Genomic DNA, 14,566 nt, shown 5'->3' with positions numbered 1-14,566 from the left:
CTTCAAATGATTTGAATGATTTCCTACTGCGATTGGAGTTTGGGAGGTCCTTACTTATCTGAAAACACGGTATTTAAAATTCTTTTCAAAAAAGGGGATTTTTTTTATCGATTCATAGATTGGGAGTGGAGAACTACGGCTCTGTGGGTACGTACACGTGGCTCTTCAGTAAAACTAAGAAAAGCATAATACAGTGTAGTTTACTAGCAAAAAAAAGAAAAACTTTTTGTCTCGTGAATAAGTTTTGAGTTATTGTGAAAGACAGCTTTGAGGCTCCTTGGACTGAAAAGCTAGCTGACCCCAAGTGGCGTGTAATTCAGAGATCTCTATAAGTATTTTGTTGGGAAATGCAAAGGTGTTGTATTAGAGAAAATCTACCTTTATTCTCGTGTATTTCCCAGGGCACCTTTTTTTGACCACCAATGCGTCTGGTATTGGGTTCCATTGTGTGATAAATAAGGATTAAAAGTTTGTGGGATGTTTATATAGTCTAAACTCTGTCTTCTACTAACAGATATGCTACTAGTTATAAGCAATCTTCTTGAATAGATAATGTCCACAACATAGGCGTACGCAGAATTTTCTCGAGGGGGTTTTCAGATTTTTTTCCCTTCTGGGGAGGGGTTTTTACTTTTTTTCCTGCAAAATATCCTGCACTATAATCTTGGCTCAACCTCCCCCCCCCCCACTACCCTGCGTACGCCAATGGTCCACACAATTCTGTAATGTGATTAGTTTAGGGATTATTTTTAAGCTTCACATTTCTCTAGTTTTCGTCATCTTGTCTTGATACATATTCTGTTTAAAACAGTAGGTCGTAAAATATTTTGTCACTCAGCCTCTTAAATCTTTATCGATTAATAAGTTTAATCCGATTTCTGCTGTCACAAAATGCCGTTGATGTGGACAATTGGCGAAGTTGGTTATGTCAAATAGCATAAGTAGCCAAAACTTTGCATCACGGGAAATTTACTGTGTGAAGAAAGACGAATCTTCTTTTCATACCCGTTCGCTTTGTTTGGTCGGAGAAGAGAGCGTTGAAATACTTTGCTTTCTACGAGTAGTCCAGTCATTGTTGCGAAAGGTTCTACAATGTGCAGCAGAAGAATAGACGAAATAAATATGGGGGGAAAGAAATTTGTCTCGAAGAAGCTCTCCGAAATTCTAGGGTCCATAGATTTGCACCCCTCTGGTAGGTAAAGAGTTAAAAAGAAAAATTAACATCTCAAATAATAAATATCTTCACAACATCCAGTCTTCCGTATATCTTGTATTAACAAGTGAAGAGCGACATTCATGTCATATATATAGCCATCTGGTGGCTCATCGTCCATGAGCTATTGGCTGATCAGTTCACCATCCATTGCACGGTTCCGTTTGGCACATATATTTACGCTCTAGCGAAGGAAAATCTCTATCTCCTCTGTAGCTTAGTGGTCAGAGCACTCGTCTGGCAATCGAGGGACCCGAATTCGACTCCCGGTAGAGGCAGAGATGAGTTTTTCCTTCCTTAAAAAAAAAAAAATAAACAATTAACATCTCAAATAATAAATATCTTCACAACATCCAGTCTTCCGTATATCTTGTACAATGGTTATATTTTCTTCAGATGTGGTGGTTCTATAGAAAGAATCACCTTTGACATTAGCTAAGGTTTTGTCTTTTCGACCATCAAAATATATTCCTCGCACATTTTGTTCTAGGAATTTTATCTTGCAAAAGAACTCTGCGATGCTCTTTCACGCCTTATTTTCATCCGGTTTATTGCCATATTTGGCTTCTCTTTCATCAATAACCCAACATCTTCCAGCACAACATTCGCAATAATTGCAGCTGATCGATCAGACTCGCAAGTTCTATCACAAGCAAGAGCAGCATTTGGTAATTTAGTTCTCATCTGTGAGGATGATGTTATAACTTCAAAAGCAAATGAAGTACTTGCTTCGGTACCGATTGATGGACCAGCTTCAGTACTGGTAGATGGAAATGCTAACTTCAACGGTAAACTGTGTTTTGGCTCATATACATCATTTTCCTCAGAATCGTTGAATATAGATGAGTTTTCAGTGGTTGATGAACTAGTTTCCGCTGTTTGTTCTTGAGATGACTTCAAATGGGGTACCATTTTCATTTCCCTTTGTTCATTGTTTTTGAATTTCTTCGTTGTTAGGACATCTACTCGACCAATGGCCATCTTGCGGGTACTTCTTTGATCTTGCAAGAAATCTCGCTCTAAATTTGGGACCTTTCTCAACTTAGTGTGAAATATATGTAATCAATGCAGTAAAATCCATTTTTTTACGGCCCCTAATAATTTGCAGCCCGGTGCCATCGCACCCTTTGCACCTGCCAAATTCAGACTCTGCCCGGGGGCTGGAAGTTGTTAATCATCGGTTTAACCAAACGTATTAAAGCAGGGGTCTTCAACCTTTTCTAGTCGCGAGAACTGCCTGTACACATCATCAAAAGAAGAGCACACGAATGCATGAAATCAGGATTTCAATCCTTGAATGCAATGTGTACAAGGTGCTCAATTAGAATTGTTTATCAAGTGCTCGCGAGCACAAAATCGGACACGAGTATTGATCTCTCTGGTTAAGGGAGCACCGTGGTGCTCGCGACCAACGGGTTGAAGATGCCTGTCAGGCTAAGCGCAAATTGAGTCACGTGCAGCTTTCGCGGGAGGACGGGACCTGAGTGCGATGACGTCAACACGCCCCACGCGTAGCGAGGGGGATACGCATATTGGAACGTGTTCCCAGTGCATGCGCGTTTTTTAGAAAGGAAACAATTTCGGAGGACTGGAACCTTGTCATTTGGGAGGCTCGCGGAGCCTGGATTATTGGTAATTAAAGTTGACATTAATGAAGACAACATTAATTAAAAAGAAAATAAGGGAATGCGCTGAAAAATATACATTAAAATACCGTATATAAAAACGTGAACACAAAGAAATAATAAAAAATTAAGATTGATGACAATTCAAAATTAGAGAATAATTAAAAAACTATTGAAAATTCAGATGTTTCTGATGAATTTTTCCTTAAAAAAACTAAAGGTACATAAATTAATCAAAACTTCACATTAATTAATCGAAACTGAAAATGGATAAAAATTAAGGTAAATTTAGGAGGGATAAAAATTTTAATGAAAATTAAGGGTTTATGAAAATTAATGAAAATATATAAAATTAATGAAAATATATAAAATTAATGAAAATATACAAAATTTAAGAAAATTCAAAATTTAGAATGAATCTAATGAAGTACAATAAACTTAAAGATTATTATATAATTAACAGAAATTGGATTAATGAATATTCTGAAAGTAATGGAAATTTTCCGAAATTAATCCAATAATGAATGAAAATTTTTAACTTATGAAAAGTTAAAACAAATGAAATGATTGATCACAATTTAAAATTAATAAATAATTCCAAAACTGCTGGGAATTCATATTTAATGGAAACATAGATTAGTGAAACACCAGAATTAGTGAAATTAATAATTAAAATTCAAATTTAATGAAAAATTATTCCTCTATCGATCGATAAAATATAATTAATGAATATTCAAAATTAAAGCCGAATTCAGAAATTTAATGGAAAATATTTCGTAGGCTATTAAAAAAACAAAAGTAGATTTTTTCTCTAAAAATTAATAAAAATTATGAATTAATGACAATTTTCTAAATTTGGAATCAAAAAAATTAGTGAAAATCCCGAAATTAATGAATCCCATAATGAATTCCGAAATTAATGAATCCCATAATGAATTCTGAAATTAATGTATCCCAAAATGAATTCCAAAAAATAACTCCATAATGAATTAAAATTTAGAGCTAATGAAAAGTCAAATCCTTGGAAAGAACAATATTATTTAATAAAAACTCAGAAAGAAAGAAAATAATTCAGGAATTAATTAAAGAAATAATTGATTATACATGTAAATAACGTTGAAATTAAACAACATTTTTCATAAGAGAATACGAACTCTATCAAAATGACGGTTTCATTTTTAAAAAACCCCTACAGAATACGAAGAATCGTGCGTGCAGGACACGAAAATCTGCGGCTTAAGAGCAGCGCCAACAAGCGCTTAGCATAGTGTCACCTTGTGTCTCAATTTACGCTGTCTTTCTGATTTACGTTGGCCGCAAAACCGAGTGCTGCCCTGCTTCGTGTCGCAAACGCTGCACGCGGCTCAATTTGCGCTTTGCCTTAAAGCGTATTTGTAAATATAATTTTTTTCGAAATCGCACACTGAGACTGATAAAGTTATTGAATGGATCAGACCGGATGGAATAGATATCTCATTATCATGAGGGTCACCTCTGTGCGTTATTTTTTTCTTATGACATTTAAAAGGATTAAAGCATGCTTTCGGATATATTTCATACTTTGAGAAAAAAGATCTATGATGCTTAAACACACAGTAGATAAATGTTCAGAACTTGCTCAACTCCTTAAGATCAAAAGATTGATGTCCGATGGGTCCAATGATGTAATCGGTAACAGATTTTACACTTTTGCATAACACTTTTTATGACAGTCAGACCCAGTTTCTTTTCCAACACTATAAATTTAAAGTGTCTTTTCTAACGTTTTACTTTGAATTCCAAAATGATATAAAATATTTAGCTCAAATGGAAATTGTGTTATCATAAGAAAAATTTGCTAACCCTGGAGTAGGCTACTCTATGGAGCACATTCTGTCTTCAGCAAGATCATAATTGAGACTTGCATCATTTGATTGGGGGGGGGGCAGTTTAGTTCTAACACTTTTGTTTTAATTTCCTCAATGAAGCAGCAGCAGTCATCATCACAAGAAACACATCTAATATATCACCAGGAGGCATTATATACATTACGTTTTCAATTCTACTCTCTTCCAACTGCTTCAGCTACAACAATTAGGATGTAGCTGATAATTATTTCATTCTTTGTGATTTAATGTCTCATATTCTGGCTTTTCATCAGCACATTTTAAATTATTTCTTGGGAAAAATATATAGAGAGGCCTGTGTTAAATATCATAATGTAGAACTTTTTGCCACACAAGTATAACCATGTCATATTTATCATATACATTAAATATATGTTTATTAAAATATATGCTGTAAAAATCAAAGTAATTAAAAAAAAATTTAGCACTGTTGTGGTAAAATAACTTATAATTAAGCATGTTAAAAACTTCAAAAATACATCTATATATATGATTAATATTATCTGGATTTATCAAATACAAAATAATTCTTTACGCAAAAATATATCAGATTGCAAAAGTTCGCCTTTGTTGCATCGTAAGAAATATTTATAGATCAATTAAAAGTGAAATTAATTATTTGGAATTTGAACACTTCTAAGAATCTGAACATGAAGGTTTAATTTAAAAAATTATTTTATTCACCAAGAACCTTTTCTTTCACCAACTCCCATTTGACACATAACATTAACATTTCTAATTATTTCATGAATTCATTTAATCCTTGAATTTTAAACTTTTTTAGTTATTTTGAATTATTGCATAAACTACTCATGAAACTTAATTTAGTGAATACTGTAATAAATGTATAAGCGTACATGAAAAATAAAATATAAATTTCTTTTTACTAAGTATGAATCATTATATTAAGTCAAAACGTACAAATATAATTAATGTAGTCATATACGTACAATTGTGTTTTGTTACTCAAATGTATTAACTGTCAAAATAATGTTTACTTTTCTACAGTCTTCTTAATATATTAATAGGATTAAATTTAAAAAAAAAATGAAAATTCATGCTCTGCATCCAAAAAAAAGTGTTTAAAAAATTGTGTTAAAAATAAAAAAATTAAATTTAAATGACTTTTTTTTCTCTAAGATTTACATTTTTTTATTCATAATCTGCATTTTTTTTGTGAGCATTTCAGTGAAAATTTCTTTTGAATGTATTGAAACCACTGCTCTCCAAAGAGTTAAAAAAGTATGCAAACCTCCATATTCGTTCTGGAAATGCCTCTACCGAGAAGAAGTCGACAGAAGTTGTAACAGAGTTTTTAAAATCCAGTACGGCGAAATAAACAAAACGTTTTTTTCCAACAGCGCATCATCGGTTAAAGCAACACCTTACTTTTTTCTGGATTTCCTTCTCACCCAGTTTTTAACCGGACACGAAAATTTCTAATCTTACCTCAAAAGATTTAACTTAGCAGAGAGTGACATATGCAGTTGCGGAAAGGAGGATCCAGAACATCTGATCTTTGAGTGTTCAACGAACTTGGTGTTTTTCTTCTCTGACAATTCAGAGAACTGTATTTGAACGTGATCTACGGAAGCTATCAATCCAATGTGGCCACCAATACCATCGAAATTGGTGTACTCAAAAGAGACTGTGCCAGGCCTACATAACATTAAGAACTGAGGCTTCTGTTTGTTTTCTTTCGTGTTGTTTGTAATTTATATGTGTATATTTTCTTTTCATTTTCTTCTTTTACATATATTTATTATATTTTTAAGTATTTTCATGAATATGTTTTTTTTTTCTTCTCTATTTTCTTTTTCTTTTTATTATTTTCTTCAATTTATTTTTTATATATATATTTTTTTTTTCACATTTCTATTTGTTTTTTTCCCCCCTATTCTCTTATTTATTTATATTATTTTTATATCATTATTTTTCTATTATTTTTATATCATTATTTTTCTATTATTTTTGTACAAGATATACTGAAGACTGGATGTTGTGAAGATATTTATTATTTGAGATGTTAATTTTTTAAGGAAGGAAAAACTAATCTCTGCCTCTACCGGGAGTTTAACCCGGGTCCCTCGATTGCAGGACGAGTGCTCTGACCACTAAGCTACAGAGGAGATTGAGATTTTCCTTCGCTAGAGCGTATATATGCCGAACGGAACCGTGCAATGGACGGTGAAACTGATCAGCTAATAGCTCATGGACGACGAGCCACAAGAGGGCTATATATATGACATGAATGTCGCTCTCCACTTGTTAATACAAGATCTGTGGCTCGTCGTCCATGAGCTATTAGCTGATCGGTTTCACCGTACATTGCACGGTTCCGTTCGGCATATATACGCTCTAGCGAAGGAAAATCTCTATCTCCTCTGTAGCTTAGTGGTCAGAGCACTCGTCCGGCAATCGAGGGACCTGGGTTCGACTCCCGGTAGAGGCAGAGATGAGTTTTTTCCTTCCTTAAAAAATTAACATCTCAAATAATAAATATCTTCACAACATCTAGTCTTCAGTATATCTTGTATTAACAAGTGGAGAGCGACATTCATGTCATATTATTTTTATATCATTATTTTTCTATTATTTTTATATATTTATTATTTTTATTTTTCTATTTATCATTATTTTTTTAATTTTTTCTTTTCTCTGTTTACTTTTATTCTTTTTATTTATTTTTTATCATTATTATTGTTTTATTTTCTTAGAAAACAATTTTTCTCTTTTGTACAAAGTATTGTATTTTTTTTCCCACGGTAAATATGCTGATTGTACCATTTTATATGGTCCTATGTTATACTGTGTGGTGCCTACGGAGATGTCTTTGTGATGCAAAATTAAAAAAAAACAAGCATTGAAAATCTGCAAAGTTATGATATATTTCCATAAATAATAATGCTTGAATGGTTAGCCTTAGACACGTCATTCATGGGGTTAGAAACCATTTTTTTCTAAAAGTTTTTCAGATATGCACGTGAAATTTTGCATGGTCAACAAGGTTGGTAGAAGCAATAAACAAAAAATAATAATTGGAATCTGGGATGATGGGTTGCATTTCAGTATCCAGTTGAATGATGTGAAATCGGAACGATCCAGTCTTATTTCGATGAATTTTGTGTTGAGAGCCAGAACAAACATATTAACGGTCAAAAAACCATTATTTTTTTCTCTCCAGTATTTTACTTCATATACTTAGGAGAAATTTAAAATAAAAGTTGTTTTGGTAACTGCTGTGCCTCTGGTTTAAAAATATGTCCGAGAAATTGTATTTTTTCTAACAAAAAATTCTACAAAACAAAGTTTACATAATTTTTTTGCACGTAAATTTCAAATGTAAGTGAATGAATTATTTTTATTCATATTCTGTATGTTTTTGAGAACACTAGTGAAAATTGCATTTGAATATATTGAAAATTGAAAAGTTATGATTTATTTCCTCTAGCAATGCTGCTTAAAAATTAAGCCTCAGAAAAGTCATCTGCATCAGTTTTTGTTTTTGATGAATTTCAACATTTTTTTTCTCAAAAAGTTTTAGAGATATGCAAATAATATTTCACACGGTTAATAAGGATGGTAAATGCAACAAATTAAAAAAAAATTATTGAAATCAGAGACTATGGGTGTCATGGCTGGGTTATTTGACATGGAATGATGCACTAGGAAAAAGCGAGATGAATTTTTTTCTACTACAGTAAAAAACGAATGAAAACCCCTTCCTGTGTTATTGCCCCTTACCCACGGTTTTGTGGCATCCTGTTTGGAAATCGATTTCACTATATTGTAACTGTTTAAACAAGTTCAGGCATGATTGCACTTTGCAAAAGAAATATGCAAGCATACATTGCTCTAATTTAGGTGTGGGCGAGTTCAGAATAATAACTATGAACAAATACTGTAATATTTATAAATTAATAAAAATTTATATAATTGAATTAAGAAAAAAAATTTTCTTGGTATTAATCAAAATTATTAAACACTTTTAAATGTATCTAATATTTTTCTTTCCCTGTATGTTTTTCCTCCGTAAAGACTGGTTCCTGATAATTTCCCTCATGGTTTCTAGAATTGCCCTCTCATGGAAGAGAGAAGATGATTCCATTGGCTTAACATTGCATACATGTGATTCGGGAAATAATTCATTAAAAATCAGAATTAAAAAAAATATCTTGACAATAAACGCTTTTTTTGGCATCCGCTCAAAAAAAAATTATGAAGTTCTGAGTGTGAACACTATGCGAAAAAATTCATTAAAAACCAATATATATAATTTTACAATATTCTCCCATTTGAGTGGGTCATGTGAGGAATCGGATGACGTCAAAACGAGTTTCATTCTGAAGCGCGTGCTTGCAAATAGCTAACCTTATATATTCTAGAAATCTTGAGTGACACCATCATGCTAGGGGTAGGTGGTCTTATAATCCAATAAAGATACCAGTTGTCCCTAAAGGACAAAGTCTAGTGTAGTAGCAGTTACATTACCTCACAAACATTATCATTTTCTTTCCCATAAGAAGTGTACATCTCCTACTGTATATCTCCTTGTCTTAATATTCAATAGTTGTTCTTTTATACTTTCACTGTTAGGCCCAGTTAATCAGGGTTCTACTGTATAGTAGTAGTAACAGATTTATGAAAAATAATCAGCTATATACAGGGTGATTATAATTAAAGTTTTGATTCCAAAACTATACAATAAGTATGACATGAATGTCGCTCTCCACTTGTTAATACAAGATATATGGAAAACTGGATGTTCTGAAGATATTTATTATTTGAGAGATGTTAATTTTTTTTTTTTAAGGAAGGAAAAACTCATCTCTGCCTCTACCGGGAGTCGAACCTGGGTCCCTCGATTGCTCTGACCACTAAGCTACAGAAGAGATAGAGATTTTTACAAGATATACGCTCTTGCAAAAGAAAATCTCTATCTCCTCTGTAGCTTAGTGGTCAGAGCACTCGTCCGGCAATCGAGGGACCTGGGTTCGGCTTCCGGTAGAGGCAGAGATGAGTTTTCCTTCCTTAAAAAATAAATAAATAAATAAACAATTAACCTCTCAAATAATAAATATCTTCACAACATCCAGTTTTCCGTATATCTTGTATACAATAAGTACTGGTCAGAATGACGAAAATTTGCATGGATACTCCTGAAGCAATGGAAATTTCTTTCCCAAAAGGAAAAAGTGCAAGTAGTGTGCAAGTAGATGATGCTGTACTTGGCCAGCAGTATAATCTATTTTGTGCAACCACATCATTTCGGCACTTCAACAGCATCAGTGTGTGGATAGAACTTCTATCAAGATGCACATTGCAATACCAGCAAAGCAGCTGCCTGCTAAAGACCCATTTTGGCAATAACAGGATGGCAAGACACCTGGCCGGCCGTCAGTTTACTTGACCTTAACCCTTGCAACTTCTGGCTGTTGGGGGGGGGGGGTACCTCAAAATGTTATGAACAGTGGTCGGATTGCAACATATTTAACATTTCTTAAGTTATAGTTACTTGTTCAATTACTTTGTTTCTGTGATGTTTCCATGAATTATGAAATTGTGCAATGCTATAATTAAGGTATTATTTTGCCATGACTGACTATCGTTTCCATTCTGCGAGCAAATTTCCCACGTGTTGGATGATGTCATTAATTTGACATTTTTTAAGTATTTTTTCCCCTTTACTTAATGAAATTACATTTCTTCAGGAATATTAATGTCAATTTTCAAGTCATTCTGACAATAATTCCTTGTTTTATTGTTTTGAAATCAGAACCTTAGTTATAATCACCTTTTATATTGTAAATCATCGCTAATTATTCTGCATTATTTATGCTTCATTAAATACATTATATTCACCTAATTTTTTTATTATAGTTTTTGCAAAATAGCTTCCTAATTAAGCATACTGAAAGTAACAGGAGAAAACATCTTTATATTATATCATTAATAATAACATTAAAAGAATTTTCAAAGTAATCCGTTGAGTTTAGCAAAAAATTATTAAATTGCAAAAGTTTGGTTTTTGTAAATATTTATTGATTAATTAATATGGGAATAGTGTTAATTACATTAATAAACATTTTATTTTAATTAATTATAAGTTTGAATGATTTTTCAGAAATTTTATTGTTTTTAATGTTAATATTATTTAAAACCAAAAACCAGTTTAATCCAAAAAAAAACAGTTTTTGGTTTTTTTTTCATAACACCCAATTTTTTACCAACCCTGCTTGATACTTAATATAACCCCCCTGAGTTTGTCATCACTTCAAAGCAACACCCTGTATATATGGACTAAAAGCAATGCCGCCATTATTTCCCTTTGTTTATTTTGTTTTTGCCCAAATAAAATATGTTGCTAAAAATTTATGCAGAATTATAATAATTTCAGTGGTGTGTTCCTGTCAAGTTTTATAAATTATTTTTTACATAATTTTATGAATTATTTTTATTATTAATTATTTTCGAATGAATTTATGTAATAGTACTTCTCTGAAACACTATTTCAACCATGATCCTATATAATGCCAAACTTGTTATAGTGCCAAAATGCTTTGGGATGGATAGGGACATTGAAGTGGGGTTCGACTGTATATCTTAAGACAGTGGTTCTCAACCTTTTTTTGTCCATGGCCCCCTTTCAACCATTTCTCATTCCTGTGGCCCCCCCTTGCGAACATGAATAATTTTTTGCTCCCCCTTCCTTTCTCCCCCCCCCCCGATTTTCCCATTAGAAGATAGTTATTCAAAAATTGTCTGAAGTATAAATATTTTTTAATTTAATTTGATTAATTTTTAATTTATGAAAATTACGAAAATGCAAAATAAACATAATAGAATACAGTAAAAATAGAATAAATCCCTTGGGGTCACAAAGTGTCTGTATTATCGTAATGTTACTTTTTGTGAAGTTTATTGTTTTGTGTTTTTCTCAGTTTGATTTGTATGTTTTATGTGTTGTGTCAGTGCAATTAAAAAAAAATAAATTTTAATCAATGTAAACTCTGCGCTTGAAGACGGCACAATGTCATCAAGTTACTGTACTGGATGAAATTTGTATTATTTCCAAATTAGTTTTTTTGTGTCTGTAAATGATGTTTTCATTGAGAAATGTTAGTTGTAGCTTCCAAAATACGCATTCTTATAATGATAAAAATCGCAAAAAGTGGTAGCAAGCAGTTTTGTTAATTTTATTCTCTTCATGCGGATAAAAGTAGTAATGAGGGAGTAGCCACACAAATGAATCACAATTGAAAAGTTCAACCTTCCACATCGTTTTCAACAATAATACATGTATCAAGGATATAGGTTCATGTTGTAGCCCTACTATGAATTTAAAAACATGAACTAAAATATGTGCGAAAACTTTTTTAATATTTGTTTGAACCATTCATTAAAGAGAAATCATATACGCAGTGACAAAATTGTTCATGTGAACATAATAATGATTCATTATCAGGATTTCAAGCCCATCGGAAAATATAAATAATCAGATTTTCAAATAAGAAAATTATCAGTTTGTTGACTTCAATTTTGATACGGTCAAAATCTGATATTTCATTGAATGACAAGCTACCTTCAAGTGGCTTTTTGGTTCATAATGTGAACGCTTTCTCGCAGGCGAACGAAGCAACGTGCGTGTTGGCTTAAAAACAACACAATATTTCACATAACAGTCCGTACTAAATTTAATATACAGGGTGCATAGGTAACGGAGCATATGGCATTTTCCTGGTGAACCATTGGTCCTAGAGACATACTTCCAATTGGAAAACGTACCCGAATAATGTGTAGTACTCAGATATTTTATTCATGTTGCCAAGGGTTACATAATTATTAAAATAAAAATGTTAACTCTTTATGCGGACACCCTGTGCTCCAAAACCCAATTGGAAAGTTTTGTTTCCTGGTCTCCAACAAAAAAATTCAACGTGTCTAAGTTCAAATTTTCACAGAGATATTCGAAGAAAGTTGGAAAAAACAGCATTAAATGAGGGGGGAAACCATTTTACCTGCATCGAATGCTGTTTTTCCCCAAATTTCCTCAATTTTTCGAATTCGCATATCTCGGTGAATATTGCACTTAGAAACGCGACATTATTTTAGTTGGCATCGGGAAAAACCGAGCAACAACTTCTTAACTGGATTCTTTGGCACACAGGGACGGTATAAAGAGTTGTTTTTTTTATATTTTATAGCTATACAACCCCTTACAACATGAATGACATATCTGAGTTGGACACGTGATTTGGATACTTTTTCTAGTTGGGTATGTCTCTAAGACTAATGGCTCACCAGTAAAGTGCCATACGCCCTGTTACCCATGCAGCCTCTAGATACACGTAAAAAATAGTTTGAGACGAAATACAGTCAACTCTCATTTTAACAAATACCATTATAACGGGAAAAATATCGTTTTAATGAAAATTTTTCTAATTCCTCGGATAGGTTTACATAGGAATAATAAAAAAAATCTGTAATTCCTTTGTAACGAAATTTCGTTATTACGAAGTGATTTCTCGGGTCTCTTGGAGTTCCGGTCTAATAGGGTTTGACCAAAGCGTATTAATAAAGGGTCTTTAATACGCTTTAGGTTTGACTGTATTTCCCCCAAAAAAAATCTGACATTTTTGCAGTTAAGTAATTGAACCTCGGCAATTTGATCTGAAAACAGTCCTTTTTACGTTTATAAATTTAGGAAGGAAACAAAAGGAAGAAAGGGTGGGGAGAAAAAGAAAAATGGCCAAGACGGGCTCGGTTGTACGTAAATGTCTCGAAATTCCACTTGTGCGCAAGGGGATTAGTGTCTCTCTCTCAGTTTTATGACAAAATTTCACATTTATGAGACTTTTGACTACGGACACGATTAATCTCTACATATATAGCTGTCAATATTTAAATATTTCATTTATACGAAGCACAATTTCAATTATTTGACATTTTCATTTTGACTCGAACTCCAAATCTTTGGCATTTAGACATCATTTTCAACTATCAAATCCAAGCAGTTTTTGCAGATTGTGAAAAAGCATCGCTGAATTGGTTTTGCATGCGTATTATCAACACTAAAAACCATAAATTTTAGGTTGACAGATTCAAAGAAACACATTGAGCGGGTTATGGACATTTCAAAGTGAAGACTTACGTGAGAATTTATTGCACTTTTTTTAGAAATCAGCAGATGCAGTGAGTCTCTAATAAACGGATTTAAATTGCTTTAAATGTAGTCATATGCCTTTTTAGAATTTTTTTTTCTAATGTCCACAACATTGTTCTTGCAGGATAGGAAAATTGCATTGAAATTATTTAGGATGTGCTGCAAGCCAGTAGTAGGGCAGTTAAAAGGAAGCATTACAGTATCGATTAAAAAAACTTTAAAGATGTGGTGTCAATCTTAGAAGAAGTCCCAATACAGGGGCGGATCAAGCTTACCTGCCGCTCGGGTGCAAAGCCTCATGTGCCGCCCCTGCCAGGAGGCTGATAGGGCTTCGGTGAAGGGCACCTGGAGATAAACCTGATTTTTTTTTCAGAAGAAAGTCGCACATCATTGTTTACCGTGCAAAATGTGCGTGACCATACATCCCACTTTTGAAGTAGAAAATTTTTTGTCTTTGCTTTTTGTCTTTTGTTCTAGAATTATTTTACCATTTTTTTTTCAAACCAAGCACAACTCATGTCTACCGTCGTAGGCAATTTACTACTTAGTGAGTTGTGCCGAAATTGTAAGTGTGTGTACCTAACAGTCTGAGTGTGTATCTAGTGTTCTGTATGATTCTTCAGCGCTGCCATCTATATCTCAGAAGTGAAATGAGTGATGTGTAGTGACTGAATATTTG

The 14,566-nt window shown here is 32.9% G+C and overlaps 1 protein-coding gene and 1 non-coding gene across 5 annotated transcripts in view; both read right to left on the bottom strand.

Moving 5' to 3' along the window:
- Tdh (L-threonine dehydrogenase) overlaps nt 1-14,566 on the bottom strand; it is a 310,905-nt gene that overhangs the window by 254,726 nt on the left and 41,613 nt on the right. The gene's annotated exons all lie outside the window — the stretch shown is intronic.
- TRNAA-UGC (transfer RNA alanine (anticodon UGC)) lies at nt 6,782-6,853 on the bottom strand. The gene has a single exon. It is a non-coding gene; the product is annotated as a tRNA-Ala (tRNA).

Source organism: Pholcus phalangioides, unplaced genomic scaffold, assembly GCF_987345545.1.
Source record: "Pholcus phalangioides strain wild (caught in Gottingen) unplaced genomic scaffold, Ppha-v1.0 ptg000042l_1, whole genome shotgun sequence".
NCBI lineage: Eukaryota > Metazoa > Arthropoda > Arachnida > Araneae > Pholcidae > Pholcus > Pholcus phalangioides.
This window is presented reverse-complemented; position numbering and strand designations above follow the sequence as displayed.